The 17,107-nt window shown below is 44.0% G+C and overlaps 1 protein-coding gene and 1 long non-coding RNA gene across 5 annotated transcripts in view; both read left to right on the forward strand.

The window, feature by feature from the left end:
* Window positions 1-16,455, forward strand: part of LOC139355755 (uncharacterized) — a 62,909-nt gene extending 46,454 nt beyond the window's left edge. Inside the window, exon 2 of the long non-coding RNA XR_011606766.1 lies at window positions 2,229-16,455. This is a non-coding gene — a long non-coding RNA (uncharacterized lncRNA). The remainder of the gene's footprint in view (window positions 1-2,228) is intronic.
* LOC105468472 (MTSS I-BAR domain containing 1) overlaps window positions 1-17,107 on the forward strand; it is a 183,434-nt gene that overhangs the window by 77,694 nt on the left and 88,633 nt on the right. The gene's annotated exons all lie outside the window — the stretch shown is intronic.

The raw sequence follows: 17,107 nt of genomic DNA on the forward strand, positions 1-17,107 counted from the left end.
TTTCTAGAAGCATCCATCTAGCAGGAGCTCTGGAATGTAAATAACCCAAGAAGTGGCTGTTCTGTGACTTTTTTGTGATGGGAGTCTATGATAGGAAGGAGGCCTTTTCCTGCAACCGGAATGTCTAGCTGCTTCCTGATGGGCATGGAGGGGATCAGTGAGTTAAAGTTTCCAGCATCTGTTGAATGGGATTTGTGTCTAGTAGTTCTGTTGATTATAGGCATCTCCCAGCAGCCTCAAAGAAAGTCACACATGCTTGTATATCCTAGGGGGGAAAGGGAGATATTTTTATACAAAGTAAGTGTTATGAAAGCCTGTTTTATTTTTTTATTTGTGTGTGTGTGTGTGTGTGTGTTTTGTTTTGTGTTTTTGAGATGGACTCTCGCTCTGTCACCCAGGCTGGAGCTCACTGGCGTGATCTCAGTTCACTGCAACCTCAGCCTTCCAGGTTCATGTGATTCTCCTGCCTCAGCCTCCCGAGTAGCTGGGATTACAGACACATGCCACCACGCCTGGCTAATTTTTGTATTTTTAGTAGAGATGGGGTTTCACCATGTTGGTCAGGCTGGTCTCGAACTCCTGGCCTCAAGTGATCCACCTGCCTTGGCCTCCTAAAGTGCTGGGATTACAGGTGTGAGCCACCGTGCCCAGCTTGTTTTTTGTAAGTTAGTAAATATGATCCTTTCTCTGGTGATATGCCAACATAGTTGTAATGAATAAAATGTTACAGAAGACATAATATATGAAAAGTTACTAGCTAACTATTTTATTTCAACATGATGGACTAAACCACACACTGCATTTAGGCATAACTTTGAGCTGATGACTTCCTGTACTGTCCCCAACCAATTGTCACCCCTCAGAGGGCTGCCACGCTACCCTCTTGTTGGCACAGGAATTGATTGGTCTGGGCTTTTTAAATCAGATTCATCTTTCTGAATTCCTTCCTCAGTTTCTCTCCCATCTGCCTAGCTCCTGTGCCCTATCCGGGCATTCCAGGCCAGCCCCCGTGTGTCTGACCACAGAAGTGAATATGTTTGGGATTTAAATAATCAATTACCTTTGAAAGGCACCCTGCAATAGACAGATAACTTGGAATGCAGGTGAGGCAGAGAATTCACGGCCATCAAGTCGCAGTGTAAATAAGATCACAGAGGTGATGATAACCTATTGTGGGTTGACGATAGGTTAGTGATAAAAGAGCTTCAGAGCATTTTAGGTGGATATTCATTAAAGCATACTCAGTGGGGTCACTCTTTAGAATTGCTCTCGATGGCTGTTCTTACAGGCTCCTATGAGAATTGTACTTACAGGCTATTTTGTGAATGGTATACTTTACTGCTATTTAAGAGGTGTGCTTTGGCATGCCTGTGATTATCCTCCTCCTTTTCATTTTTTGGGATGCCATTCCTTTTTTTTTTTTTTTTTTTTGAGACAGAGTCTCACTCTGCTGCCCAGGCTGGAGTGCAGTGGCCGGATCTCAGCTCACTGCAAACTCTGCCTCCCGGGTTCACGCCATTCTCCTGCCTCAGCCTCCCGAGTAGCTGGGACTACAGGCGCCCGCCACTGCACCCGGCTAGTTTTTTGTATTTTTTAGTAGAGACGGGGTTTCACCGTGTTAGCCAGGATGGTCTCGATCTGCTGACCTCGTGATCCGCCCGTCTCGGCCTCCCAAAATGCTGGGATTACAGGCTTGAGCCATTCCTTTTATCTCAGCTAAGGATGGGAAAGGGAACATGAGACTGAATTGGTGAGACCGAATTTTCTAGATCTCAGAAATTTGGGACTTATTTGGAGGAAGCAGAGTTGTGCCATTTTCTGCAACAATCTTAATCTTAAATTAGGCGTTGACTTCACAGAGTGGTGACCAAATTGTGTGTGTGTTTGTGTGTGTGTGCATTTGTGTGTGTGTGTGTGCGCGCCTGCATGTGTTTGTGTGTGTGTGCGCGTGTGTGTATGTGTGTGTGTGAGGTATTTCATATCTAAAGAAACCCCTATTCGGCATCTAGACCTTCCTCTGCTACTGCTGATCTATGTGACTTCAGGTAATTTGCTTGTTTTCTGGGTCTCAGTCTTCTTCTCTGTTTTGTCTGAGAGTTACCATCTCTTTAAGTCCTAAGGATCCTGGTCTATTGAGTTCACAGGCAAACCTGGGACTCCTGCATACGTTCTGTTTCTGAACCACGGTGGCCTTTGCTAACTGACATACTAACGTGCTCTCTTCGTAGGAAGGAACTGTGTTTTCCTTGTTTGAAGGTGCCGTAGGAATTCCAGCAGACAGTGATATCGAACTGCCTCGTCCCATCCTGTAGCCACTGGCTACCTATTGCTGTTGAGCACCTGAAATGTGACTGGTCCAAACCGAGATGTGTTTTCCAGTAGAAAAGACACACTGGATTTCAAAGACTTAGAATGAAGAAAAGATATTATGTTGTTAATAATTTTTGTGTTGGTTTCATATTGAAATGACAATACCATGCATATGTTGTTGGGTTAAATAAAATGGACTATTAAAACTATTTTCACCTGTTTCTTTTCTTTTCTCTTTTTTTTTTTTTTTGAGATGGAGTCTCACTCTGTCGCCCAGGCTGGGGTGCAATGCCGCAATCTCGGCTCACTGCAACCTCTGCTTCCCGGGTTCAAGTGATTCTCCTGCCTCAGCCTCCCAGGTAGCTGAGATTACAGGTGCCTGCCACCACGCCCAGCTAATTTTTGTGTTTTTAGTAGAGACAGGGTTTTACCAGGTCGGCCAGGCTAGTCTCCAACTCCTCACCTGTTTCTTTTTACGTGACTGTGACCTTTAGAAATTTTTAAATGACTCATGTGGCTTATACATTGTGGCTTGTTTTGTATTTCTGTTGGGTATTGTTAATGTATAGAAGACATTCCTCAGCTGGGCGTGATGGCTTATTCCTGTAATCCTAGCACTTTGGGAGGCTGAGGCAGGTGGCTCACTTGAGGTCAGGAGTTTGAGAGCAGTCTGGCCAACATGGTGAAACCCTGTCTCTACTAAAAATACAAAAAAAAATTAGCCAGGCATGGTGGTATGCACCTGTAGTCCCAGCTACTCAGGAGGTTGAGGCTGGAGAATCACTTGAACCTGGAAGGCGGAGGTTGCAGTGACCCAAGATTGTGCCATTGCACTCCAGCTTGGGCAACAGAGCGAGACTCCATCTCAAAATAAATAAAGAAGACATTTCTCTACTGGCTAAGAAGTTGGAGTAAATGTTTACCAAGTCCCATCCAATTATTAAACAGTTTATGATTCTGAGTAAACAGGGAGGATTAGAAGAAGGGAAAACCCTGGGATGGTTGAAATGGGTGAATCTAGCCAGGAGAAGGTTTCCGAGGGGGGAGTCGGCCTTGGAACTGAGTTTTGAAGTTGGAGAGTGAAAATCCTTTAGGGAGAAGAAAATGGACACAACTGGGCTCTCTGACAGACAAGGACTGGCCCACCCCTGCCTCTAAGGCAGCCTGGGGTGTGGGAGAGGACCCAAAAGCCTTCTTCTAGGAGGGCACACCTGGCAACTATGAGATATGAAAGCGAGAACCCAGCAAAAACAGGATGTCACTGGGTCCTCGAGTCTGGGGATCAGGATAACCCAGGCTCAGTGAATTTTCCTGTTTCTGAGCCGCTCAGATGAATTAGCAAGTTCTTCAGGGAGGGTCTTGTCTTTTTCTCCATGGCTGGTACTGTGTGACTGGGTGGAGACTTACGTCCCAGGAAAACCGAAATAACTGCTTTTCTTGCAAATGCTTTCACATAGCTCTTTATCTGGTCTGTGGTTTCGGGGAAGGGCCCTTCTGCAGTCGGGAATTGTCCCCAGCCTTTATTTAGAGGGCTAAACTAGGGAAATGGTTTTGAATGTAACATGTTTCTAACTGTGGTGATCTATGCCCATCCCCCACCACCAAAAAAAAAGGCCATGTGGACTGTATTTGGTAGCCATAGGTAGGTAGAGCAGTAAAATATAATTTATATGTTTGTGCTATGTGTGCTGTGTATGTCAAAGCATGCTCTTCATGCGGGCATGTCGCGCTCAGGTTCTTGTTTTGAACTGCCACACGTGACTGCCTGGTGCTATCAGCTTACTTTGTGGTATGTTATCAGCTGAAACCAGATGTCTTTTTGAAAAATGTCATTGTTGCATGGGGCTTTAATACTGAAATCTTAGGAGGTGGCCTTTCTTAGGTCATAATTTTTTAAATTGCTGTAATGCATGTTTAAAGAATGGCAGTGCACACGAGAAGACAAAAAGTGGCCCGAAGTCAGGTCAATTTGATTCAGCAAGTGATGGAAGTCAACATTTAATGAACACTTGCTTTGTGCCAAGCACACTGTTCTAAGCTCTTTAAATATATTAAGTTATTTAGGTCTCACAACTTTATGAGATAGTTTATTATTTCCATTTCACAGATCAGTGAGCTTGGGCACAGAGAGGTAAACTGAAGTCCTCAAGGTCAGCAGCTACCAGGTGGAGGAGGTGAAATCTGAATCCGGGCCATACACCATTGTTAATCGAGCATTTGTGTTCACTACCAAGTACTTACTGGGCCCTGAGGATGGCTCTGGAGCAGTGGATAAGAGAGATGGCTCTGATCCTTGCTTGCCAAGCCATACTATCATTCTCAGCTTCAGTTTCCCCAACTGTAAAAAACCAGCACCCAAACCCTGCCCTGCACACCTGCAGAGATTTGTTTGTTAGGATCAGTTGCATTAATGCAGGAAAATGTGATGTTCATGCATGGGAGAAGGCTGGGTTGATCAAAGGCTATGCATGGCTTCTGTTTGCAAATATCAGGGAGGATGGGGTGAAAATGGGAGGACCGGAGAGAAGGGCAAGGAAACGCAGCTTCTCTGTCTTAGCACGTTCTCAGGATTTGGTTGTGTCAGGTCCCTGCCTTGCACCATATACTGATCATTGCATTCTTGTCCATGCTGTGTGTTCTGACTGGAGTCACACCTAGCATGTGTGGGTGTCAAGTCAGTTGAAGCAACAGAAGTATGGTTTCACAGCCCTTTAAAACATAAGCTCTTTGGCTGGGCGTGGTGACTCATGCCTGTAATCCCAGTGTTACGGGGATCCTTGCTCCCAGAGCTCGCAAGATGGTGGCAGGCCACTTCCAAGATGGTGGCAAGCCTTGTGTTCTCTGACCTGGGGTTCTTGGCCTCATGGATTCCAAGGAATGGAATCTTGGGCCATGTGGTGAGTGTTATAGCTCTATTAGAAGCTGTGGGTCATGGAAGAGAACCATGGAACCCAGTGACTAGTGTTCAGCTCGATTAGGACGAACCCAGGCACTTAGCCATGCAGGAACAGTGACAAGCCTTTAGCCCGATCGGGGGTGGCAGTGGGCGCCTCGCTGGATCAGGAGCACAGTGGACACCCTGCTGGATCCGGAGGGATGGAAGTCAGCGGTGGGTCTACGATGGCGGCAAACAGCAGCGGTGGACGGCAAGCCAAAGCTCAGCTCCAGCTGTAACAAAACACGGACCAGAAGAGTGCAGTTGCAAGATTTAATAGAGATAGAGTGAAGACAGAGCTCCCACATAAGGGGAGGGGACCCAAAGGGGGTTGCCCTAGCCAACTCGAATGCCTGGGTTTATATCCTGAACCTTGTCCGCCCTGCTGTGCTCTCAGGCAATAGATGATTGGCTATTTCCTTACCTCCGGTTTTGCCTAATTAGCATTTTAGTGAGCTCTCTGATTGGTCAGGTGTGGGCTAAGTTGCAAGCCCGGTGTTTAAAGGGAAGCAGTCACCTTCCTAGCTAGGCTTAGGGATTCTTAGCCTGGGAAATTCCAGCTAGTCCTGTCTCTCACCAGCACTTTGGGAGGCCAAGGTGAGTGGATCACGAGGTCAGGAATTCAAGACCAGTCTGGCCGACATGGGGAAACCCCATCTCTACTAAAAATACAAAAATTAGCTGGGCATGGTGGTGCATACTTGTAATCCCAGGTACTTGGGAGGCTGAGGCAGGAGAATTGCTTGAATCTGTGAGGTGGAGGTTGCAGTGAGCTGAAATTGCGCCACTGCACTCCAGCCTGGGTGGCAGAGCAAGACTCCATCTCGAGGAAAAAAAGAAAAAAGAGGCTCTTCAGTGCTTCTGCTGGCCTGTGTGTAGTTTGGCCACTGTCTGGGGATACCCTGGAGCAATTGCTGTCTGTTAAAAGGATGAAAGACATAATGTTCGGAGACAGACCCTGGATGACAATGATCTGTCTTGGTCTCTTCCATATCTAGGAGGCTGCCGTCAGTTTGGTAATTGAAAGATTCCAACCTGAAACAGCTCGGTGTTTCTCCCCAAGCACAAGAACATTAAGTCCTGACCTTGTGCCTTTCTATGACTCAACACAGAGAGAGCCTTGTGTCCTTTCTTTTGGTTGTCGTGCTGAGCCTATGATCTTTTTGAGGTCATGGCAGTAGGAGCCTTAATGAGTGGAGATGAGTATTACAGGGATTCACATTAGTCCTGCTTTCTTGAGTAATAGTGGTCAGTAGGGTCATTACCATTAATGGAGCACCTTGAGGAGTAGTAATTTGCCTGTGCCGGGAGCTTTTTGTGTACTCTGTCTTGTCTGACCCTCAAGACAGCCTTGTGAAGTAGGTATTGATGCCTGAATTGTATAGCCAGAGGTGCCAAGGCTTGCCAGGGTCGTGCGATTGTCACAAAAGATGGTCAGGAAGCACAGCTCCCATCTCAGCGCCCCCAACTCCATCGCCGCTCCGTGCTGGGGGTTTGTTCAGGGAAGGGTTGCTTCCTGCTGATAATGATGGACACCTCTCCTTAGAGGTTTCCATGCTTTGTACCATTTAGGGAAAACTTTTACTGTGAAAGGCCACACAATAAATATTTTAGGCTTTGCAGACCACCGTGTCTCTCACAACTACTCAACACTCCCATTGTAGAGCAAAAGCAGCCCTAGATAATAGATAAACAGATGGTCCTGGCTGTGTTTCAATAGAACTTTACTTACAGAAACAGGCAGTGGGCCAGATTTAGTCTGCTGCCGTAGTTTGTCAGCTCCTGATTTAGGGTTTGGTCTAAATGGAAATGGTTATTATTAATACTATGATTTTGGGAAAGTTTATGAAGGATGGCAGGTTGCCTACAACAGAGAGAAAGGGAAACTCTCTGTTTTGGAGAAGATTAATCTGGATACATTCCTACTTGGAGGATGTCTCATAGAGGCTGGATGTGGTAGAAGCTCCTTGAGGGTAGCCCAGGGTGGACCCCATAGTATTTGATGAGTGCAGACATGGGCCCAAGGGCATTGGATAAAAATGGCGTTTTCATCATGGCGTACTGATGGCCTTGTGGTGTCCGTCTCACAGCCGTCCCCATGTCCTTGGATTCTCACATTTTCTCACCTACCTTTCCTTGGAACACCACCTGGTCAGGATCTGGGGTTGGCTGCTATTTGGGATGAAGATGCTTCCTATAATCCTGAGCCTGAGATGAGAGAGTAGGGAAACTGCTGGACTTTCTTGGAGTCACTGTGCTTCCCACCAACTTTGGTGTGGAGACCCCACGCCTTTCCAAGGTAATGTATCTCTGGGAAATGGGGCTCCGTTTTACAAATGCTGGCTTTGTCTCCCTACTCAGGAGCTGTGATGGGCTGCTTTGTGGGCCTGAGGAGTTGGGGGAGGGAGCGCAAAGTGAGCTTCCAGTGAGATGGAATTCATTGTTGATGTGGTGCTGCTTGGAGGATGTCAGGTTTTCTTAAGCAACTGCTTATTTTGTACCCCACCCAAAACTTTCATAACAGAAGAGCTGCAGTTCAACTGCACCCAAAGAGTCCATTCTAAAGAATTCATTGTTGTTGTGTTGAAATACTCAAAAAGGCTGGCGCAGTGGCTCACGCCTGTAATCCCAGCACTTTGGGAGGCCGAGGCAGGTGGATCACGAGGTCAGGAGATCAAGACCATCCTGGCTCACACGGTGAAACCCCGTCTCTACTAAAAATACAAAAAATTAGCCGGCGTGGTGGCGGTTGTTCGTAATCCCAGCTACTGGGGAGGCTGAGGCGGGAGAATGGCGTGAACCCGGGAGGCGGAGCTTGCAGTGAGCAGAGATCATGCTGCTGCACTCCAGCTTGGGCGACAGAGCGAGACTCCGTCTCAAAAAAACAAAACAAAACAAAACACTAGGTGATAGTAACAACAAACCCTTTCACCGGATCACTCATCTGCTTCTGAATATCAACTCATAATCTTTGGAGCAACTCCAATAGCTCCTTGGTATTCTTTTGCTCCAGTTTTTTCCTCTGTTAGAAAAAGGCTTTGAAATGCTGGGATGGGGTGAGTCTTGTCACCTCTTGATTTCAGACATTAATAAAGAAGCTGATGGTCCATGCCCACTGTAAATAGGATTGCAGAGGCTGTAGTGGCTAAATCTGCTTTAGGCCTGCTGGTAAACTGTATTCCCCCTGCTACTCTTGAGATACTAGGTTGGTTGGAGACATTTGTTTTTGAGATTGAGTTCTCTCAGGACATGACCCCACCATTGGTGATGAGTTGGATCACACAGCCCATAGGAACCTGTAGGTGGCTCCAGAAGCTCTTGTTCAGCCTCTGATTTTAGAGAGTTCTGGATTTTAATGCACATGACTTAGACCTTGATTCTATGTCCTGTTATCAAAGATACGTCTATATAGTCATTCAGGTATTTCAAAGAACTTGAAATGCCTTGCTTATTTTTATAGCTGATTAGCTGTAACCATTGAAGAAGTGAGAAAAGATTTAATTATTTTGAAATGAGCTAAAACATGATAGAAGAGATAGTAATATTTCAACACACCACACATCTTTTTTTTTTTAATATATATTAGAACATGCTTTATTGAGGATAAACACTGTTGTTGGCTAAAAGGTACAAAGTTTTGGTTAGGATGAAGAAGTTGTGGAGATCTGTTGTATAGCATGGTGACTATGGTTAATAAGAAGACTTGAAAATCTCTAAGAGATCAGATCTTAAATGTTCTCACCACAAAAAATATCTTAGTCATTTTACAACATATACATGTATCAAAACATAATAAGTATACTGTTAACATATAATAACTTTAATTTCTTAGTTATACCCTTAATAAAACTGAGGGGAAAAAAGAAACTTTGATATCTAACAAATTCCACCCAAAAGAATCATATTTCATAAAAAACTCTAAATCTAGATATATCCAAACATGAATTACTTAGCCTATACATAAGGTATAAATAGTATGAAAATGTACTTTGAAGTAGTTCTTGAAAATGTAGGTAAATTCCTTCTATTTAAAGAGGAATGGCTGCGTGGTGGCTCATGCTTGTAATCCCAGAACTTTGGGAAGCTGAGGCGGGAGGATCACTTGAGCCCAGGAGTTTGAAAGCAGCCTAGTCAACATAGTGAGACCCCAACTCTACAAAAGGAAAATTTAAAAATTAGCTGGGTGTGGTGGCACGTGCCTGTAGTCCCTGCTACTCTGGAGGCTGAGGTGGGAGGACCACTTGAGGCCAGAGTTTGAGCTGCAGTGGGCCATGGTGGAGCCACTGTACTCCAGTGTGGGTGAGAGAGGAAGACTCTGTCAAGAGAGAGAGAGAGAGAAGGAGAGATATGTAATGGTGCCGATTTTTTTTTTTTAACCATGAGGAAAATAGCTTTTAGCTGCAGGTTATACAACATGTTTATTTAGTGAAAAATAGGTGATGCAAATTTTCCTTCAAGATATTAAGCAATAGCTTTCTAATGGCTCTGTTCTCTCTGTGAATGGTTTAAAACTCACAGGTATTTTGTCTTTTAAAGCACTTGAGAAATGCTGTTTTCATCACATCCAAATTCTTCTGTCTTCTCAGTAATAGTTTTAAGTTTCTAGGGATCTTGCTATTGCATTTCTTACAAGCTGTCTAAATTATGAAACTATGGATGTAACTTGCTTTGAAAAGTCGGTAGAAGTGTAAGAGATGCCTTATCTAAAGGTAATTTGAGAGGCCCCAAGACTCAATTATTCCTTGTGACCCAGGAAAATATTTTTAGATTTTTTAAAATGAATAAATGACTCTATGGTCATTTATTTACCATTAAATGCTGATGGCAGTTATATTCACTATTACATGTTCTCCCCATTATGAAGTGTTCCATATGTAACAGGCTAAAGATAAGCTGGCACAGCCATTGAGATAAAAGACTAAGGCTTTTAATCCCGTTTATAATCCCAGCATTGATAATATTCTAGTGGGATGGACAGAAGAAAACACAAAGGAATTTGAATCCTGGTTTCCCGAAGGAGCCTAGACAAGTTGAGGTTTCAGCATGGCCCAGGACTGCCTTTAAAAAATGAGTTGAATACAGTTTTTTAAAACCCTCACTGTCCATTAAGTGTTTTAAAAGTATCTTTTGTTTTACATACTTTTTTCTAAACAGACATTCACAGTGGAGAGGAGGGGAGAACTACGGCAGGAACAACTAGAATTCATTTGCATGAGCAGCTTCTGAAGGAAGATATCATAGTTTCTTTGAAATCGGGTGAGAGATCTTCTTGCCCTGAAAGAGCAAACATTGTTGCTGTCACCACTTAAGCCGAGGAAGCTGGGCGAGGGTTTTGTCTGTTTGGGAACATGGGCAAATACTTTCACGAAGAGCTTAGAGTACTCAAAATAGTAAGATGCTTATGATCCTTCCTGCTTTCTGGATACTCATGATAAAGAGCTTACGTCAAAGGTTGGAGCTTAAAATTGAAAATCATGCTGAGCGTCAACTGAGAAAATGAGATTTGGGGAAAGTAGTTCAAAGAACAAAACAAAAGAGAGAAAAGCTTGGTAAACTGGTGTGCTTTAAGCTTGTGGAAACACACTGGCATAGCTGTTCTCAGATCAGCGTCCGTTGGGTTCTCGTGGAAGAATAATTTCAGTTTATCCTAAGATTTTTGCCATTGATAGTGATCGTGAAGATGGGACCAGCCACCCTGCATTCATTGGAGCCTTGTATTTTCTTCTACACATTGAAAATTGTATTTTTTTAAAAAAAAATTGGTGACAAGGTCTTGCTCAAGGCACCTGCGTTGGAGAGAGCAGGTAAATATTTAGACACCAGTACTATTTGGCAAAATTGGAGGCTTAAATGTAATTTCCTTGTTTCTTTCACTTCGTGAAAAAGATTAATTATGTTTATGTGATGCTAAAATTAAATTGTGGTAATATGAAAATCAGACAGCTCAGAACTCAAATGGTGAATGCATCAAGAATCTGTTCTCTAAAATCCGTCGTGGAATGAGCTTGGTGTGAAGAAACTCATTAATTAGAAACTCTTTCTTAGAGAATGAGCATTCTACCATGATCTGCTACTGCCTAGCTGGCAATTGATCTCAGGGACTTTGGAGAACCAAGACTTTTTCATCTGTGGTTGAGATCAAAGAAGACACAGATAAGGTTGCCAAGGAAACCAAAATGCGACAGAATCATTTGCTGCTCGTGCATTTAAATGTGGTTTGAGGTTTGGGAGGCTTTCTTTTTTTTCTTTTGGCGCAAATAATAGTACATGAAAATGAGCAATGCCGATGTGCCCAGGTCTTAAAGGAAATGACCACAGGCTTAATGTAACTCAAACCGTGGGCCTGAAGGGAATCATATTCTTTCTCTTCTTTCTGTACTCAAGCATCAGCAACTAATGGCGTGCTTCCAGTTGGCTTCTGGGTTTCTCTTTAGTGTGCTTTGTCCTTCTCCATCACAGATACATACCCACACCCACAAACTTTTTAATAACTTTTTCCTGACTTTAAATAAATTATTTGCACAGAATTTCAAAAACACAAACAATTCTCTGACAACGTATAAAAGTTACCTGTAATTTTGCCATTTGGAAATACTTAATGTAGTATTTTGTTGTACTTCTCCTAATATTTATATAGACACAATGGGTACATACTATTTTAAATATATTTATAACATGATATCCCAAAGTTTTGAGTACAGATTTTCGTGGTTTTTTTGAGACGGAGTTTTGCTCTTTTTGCCCAGACTGGAGTGCAGTGGCACGATCTTGGCTCACCGCATCCTCTGCCTCCTAGGTTCAAGTGATTCTCCTGCCACAGCCTCCCGAGTAGCTGGGACTACAGGCATGCACCACCATGCCTGGCTAATTTTTAAATTTTTGGTAGAGATGGGATTTCTTCATGTTGATCAGGCTGGTTTCGAACTCCTGACCTCAGGTGATCCGCCTGCCTTGGCCTTCCAAAGTGCTGGGATTATAGGCATGAGCCATCGCGCCCGGCCAGATTTTTGTTTTTAAATGATCATATTGTAATCATTTTTCCATGGCTGCAGAAACAACTCCTATGAACACACAACTGTTTATCTGGCCATTTCCCCCACTGTTTTTTTTTTTTTTGGAGTTGGAGTCTCGCTCTGTCGCCCAGGTTGGAGTGCAGTGGCGCGATCTCGGCTCACTGCAAGCTCTGCCTCCCGGGCTCACCCCATTCTCCTGCTGCCTCAGCCTCCCGAGTAACTGGGACTACAGGTGCCCACCACCATGCCTGGCTAATTTTTTTTGTATTTTTAGTAGAGACGGGGTTTCACCGTGTTAGCCAGGATGGTCTCGATCTCTTGACCTCGTGATCCGCCCGTCTCGGTCTCCCAGAGTGCTGAGATTATAGGCGTGAGCCACTGCGCCCGGCCAACTGTTGGTTATCTTTTTGTTTGCAGAGTTCCAGTATTCTAAATGATGCTGCGGAAGGCATTCCTGTGCATCTTTTTGCATATCTTATTTCCGTAGGATGGAGTCCTCATGTGGGATGGCTGAGTGAGGGCCATAAGCATTTGTAGGCTTCTGTTGTATTGCCAAATGCTTCTTTGGAAGTCTTATTAACACTAGGGGTTACCAATTTTTTTCTCTCTGCCAAATTTTATCGATCAAAGATACTTAGTTTCCCCCCTTAATTATACAGAGAAGAAGAAGAATAGCAGCTACCGTGGATTGAGGACTTATTGTATGTGCTAAGTCTTATTGTTAGTTCTCACAACAGCTGGCGGAAGTAGGTTTCATTGCCCCTGTTTCACAGATGAGAAAACTGAGGCTTAACATCGTGTTTAAGCACCCAGAAGAGCCGGGCGCGGTGGCTCATGCCTGTAATCCCAGCGCTTTGGGAGGCTGAGGAGGGCAGATCACCTGAGGTCAGGAGTTCGAGACCAGACTGATCAGTATGCTGAAACCCCGTCTCTACTGAAAATACAAAAATTAGCTAGGCGTGGTGGCATGCACCTGCAATCTCAGCTACTTGGGAGTCTAAGCCAGGAGAATCGCTTGAACCCAGGAGGCAGAGGTCGCAGTGAGCCAAGATCACGCCATTGTGCTCCAGCCTGGGCAACAAGAGTGAAACTCATCAAAAAAACAAAAAAAAAAAAACAAAAAAAAAAAAACCGGAAGAAACATGGGACTATCTTAAAGACTCGTATTTCCACCTTGGGTGGATCACTGTAAATATGTTACTAGCTGAGGAGATGCCTAGAGATCGAATAGTTTTAAAGCCTCCTTAGACTTAAGGTGGGTGATTGGCAGGACGATGGGAGCTAACTGAAACTTCAAAGGGTAGGCTGACTTTGGGCTCCTTCCTTTGAAAATGGAGATGTTTTTCTTTCCAGAGTGTAGGGTCCCCTCCCTAGTCTTGGGTGTGTCATCTTAGCATGTGGAGCTTTTGTAAACAGTAAATTTACAGTGAGTGAAAGCTTTATCTGCTGATTGATTCGTTAAATTAAAAAAAGCCTTCCCTTTCTGCCTACTTTCCATTCCTATCACATCCACAATTGAAAGCATGTACTCTGCACCTGCCTCTTTTCTGAGTGTAAATATCTTTCCAGTGAACTGTGCCCGTTATGAAATGCTAAGTACTTGAAACCAAAACCATATGGTGGTTATTCTGGAACTGTTTTCCTTTTAACTTTTTGAGACTTTCTATTTATTGAAAACTAAGGGTAAATGATTTATCTTTTCACTGGATTTGCTGTCTATAAATTTCCCCATGCCTTGAAAAAAAAAAACACATTTATCCTAATGTGTCCTCATTCTTAATAACCACAATTGGCAGGAAGAGGGGAAAAAATATTTATCTGCCAGTGAGCCAGTTTTTCGTTTAACATCTGGGTCTGATACTTTTTAAATTCTCTTCTGTTTGTCTCTTCCTTTTATTCCTACTCTGGTCTCACCATTCTTATTGGTAAAATTAGAATTTGTTTATCTTCAGGTGGGGAACACTCTGACTCCAGCTACAGATACTTGATTCGTTTTAGGGGGGCCAGTTGAGCCAAGCAAGGTACTAAACTGAAGGATTTTTACAGTTCTGACACCAGACCATCTGTCCATCTTTCTGTCCAGCCATCAGAGCTTCTTACTTCACAGCATGTTGCTAGGCACCGTGGGAGAGAGGTACCATGATGAATCAGGCAGAGAGCCCATTTATTGAGTAATTTCTATGTTCCAAGGCCTGGGCTGGGCACTTTCCGTAGGTTCTTATTTAATTCTTGCAGCAACTGCACAAGGAACCTTGTTTTAACTGTGTGTTTCAAACAAAGGAATTGAGGCTCAGGGAGACCCTGGGACTAGAAAAGATTTGTGGTTATTTGAACCCATCTTTATGGTGTCTCAATCCTTTTATCCTTTAACACAGCGCTATTTTCTGATGGGAATGTTGACTGTTTTCCTAAGGTGCTCACAGGTATGTCGGGGTGGAGGGTGCGGAGGGAGCTCTCTTAACCAGCCTGCACTGGGCCTGCTGGCCAGAGTGACTGCAGCCTTCCATTCCCCTGGTCCGTCGGACCCATCAGGGCACTAGGGGCTGTGATTGCTGTCTTCCTTGTCCCGTGCCGTGTCCCCTCCCCTACACAGTAAGCACAGTAAGCTCTGCGCTTACTGGTCAGTTGCGGGTTTTCCCCCAGACTTGTTTTTTTGCCACATGTACTTGTTTTTGTAATTATGTAACCAAAATAGTACATACACAGATGAGATATTAGCGTGAAAAGAGAACTTGTTTTTTTGAAAACTAAGTTATGTGTTTCGGAAAGAGTTGCAAAACAAACTTATAAAGAAATTCCTGTTGTTTTAGGTGTGGTTGAGACAATCAGTATAAATAAAGAGGGGATGGTGTAGTTAAAATCTAGAAGGATTGGGGGTGGGCGTGGTGGCTTATGCCTGTAATCTCAGCACTTTGGGAGGCCCAGGTGGGTGGATCACGAGGTCAAGAGATTGAGACCATCCTGGCCAACATGGTGAAAACCTGTCTCTACTAAAAATACAAAAATTAGCTGGGCGTGGCGGCGGGTGCCTGTAGTCCCATCTACTCGGGAGGCTGAGGCAGGAGAATAGCTTGAATCTGGGAGGTTGAGACTGCAGTGAGCCTAGATTGCGCCACTGCACTCCAGCCTGGGCAACAGAGTGAGACTCTGTCTCAAAAAAAAAAAAAAAAAAATCTAGACGGACTTTCCCCTTTGTAAGTAGTGAAACTCTGCTTGAAGGAACCTGAAGTCTGACATTGCGGGGTGTGCGGATGGGGTGTGGTTGTTGCCAGAAAGACCACAAAACTCCAGTCAGCAGATCCCCGCTCTAAAGAGAAGCCCTTGGCCCTTCACAAGATTGAAGAATGAATGTTTTCTGTTCCAGTAAATTATTTAAGGTGTGTGTGTATAATTTTTGAGTCCTTTCCTACCTCGACTTTTAAAAATAATCCAACAGCCATCACGTCAGAGAAGGCAACTCTTCTATAGAACCAGAGTGATTGCGTTTCTCAGCCTTGGCTCAGTGAAATAACAGAGGGTGGGGAATCAAGAAGGCTGGGTTTGTATCCCAGTTTGACCCACCTGCCAGCTGTGAGGCCTAGGGGAGGCCAGCCATTTGGTTTCCTCCTCTGTAAAATGAGATGGACAGCTGTCCAGCACTGCAACTGGGGAGGATCCAGGGAATAAATGCCTATAGTCTGGATGAAAGCACCTTTCACATAGTAGGTGCTTATTAAATGTCAGCCGAATGTCCCAAACTGTTTATATTGTTCTGCCTACTTATAATGTTTACCTTATTCACTATTGTGATTATTAGCTATTGGGGCAAGAAAATTGAATAAAAAGGTTAGGCTTTCCAGGTGATGAACATTTAGTTAGTCATAACACTACATAGAAAAGAAATCTGGGGCTGAGCACAGTGGCTCACGCCTGTAATCCCAGCACTTTGGGAGGTTGAAACAGGCAGATCACCTGAGGTCAGGAGTTCAAAACCAGCCTGGGCAACATGGCAAAACCCTATCTCTACTAAAAATACAAAAAATTAGCTGGGCATAGCGGCACAGCCTGTAATCCCAGCTGCTCCGGAGGCTGAGGCATGAGAATCACTTATACACAGGAGGTGGAGGTTGGAGTGAGCCAAGATAACACCATTGCACTCCAGCCTGAGCAACAGAACGAGACCCTGTCTCAGAAAAAAAAAAAAAAAAAAAAAAGAAATCTGAGCAAGGTAATACTATCAGAAAGATATAATAGTGTATTTAATAGAATATGTTCTTACAGCACTTTACAGGAACCACTTACATTTTTGTTTTGTTGTAATAATTTTACATCTTCATTAAGGCAACAGTTTTTTTTTTTTTTGAGATGGATTCTTGCTCTGTCGTCCAGGCTAGAGTGCAGTGGTGTGATCTCAACTCACTGTAGTCTCTGCCTCCCGGGTTCAAGCGATTCTCCTGCCTCAGCCTCCCGAGTAACTCAGACTACAGGTGTGTGCCACCAAAGCTCGGCTAATTTTTGTATTTTTAGTAGAGATGGGGTTTCACCATGTTGGCCAGGCTGGTCTGGAACTCCTGACCTCAAGTGATCCGCCTGCCTCAGCCTCCCAGTGTGCTGGGATTACGGGCGTGAACCACCACCTGGGCCAGGCCGCCAACACCTTTTTAATTTAGCCCCTTGCTATATTTGCATTTGAAAAATAAAATTACTTTTTTGTTGTGACAATGTGTAGTAAATGCTTGCCAGTTCAGCCTTTTGATGAATTCAAACTGGCCCGCCCACTTAGTTAAAATTCTTTACCTCATGGGGATTGTTCTGGATTTCCAAAATGATATTTGTTTGCTTGTAACATGATAGTGATAATTCCTAGTGA

Source organism: Macaca nemestrina, chromosome 8 (assembly GCF_043159975.1).
Source record: "Macaca nemestrina isolate mMacNem1 chromosome 8, mMacNem.hap1, whole genome shotgun sequence".
In the NCBI taxonomy this organism is placed as follows: domain Eukaryota; kingdom Metazoa; phylum Chordata; class Mammalia; order Primates; family Cercopithecidae; genus Macaca; species Macaca nemestrina.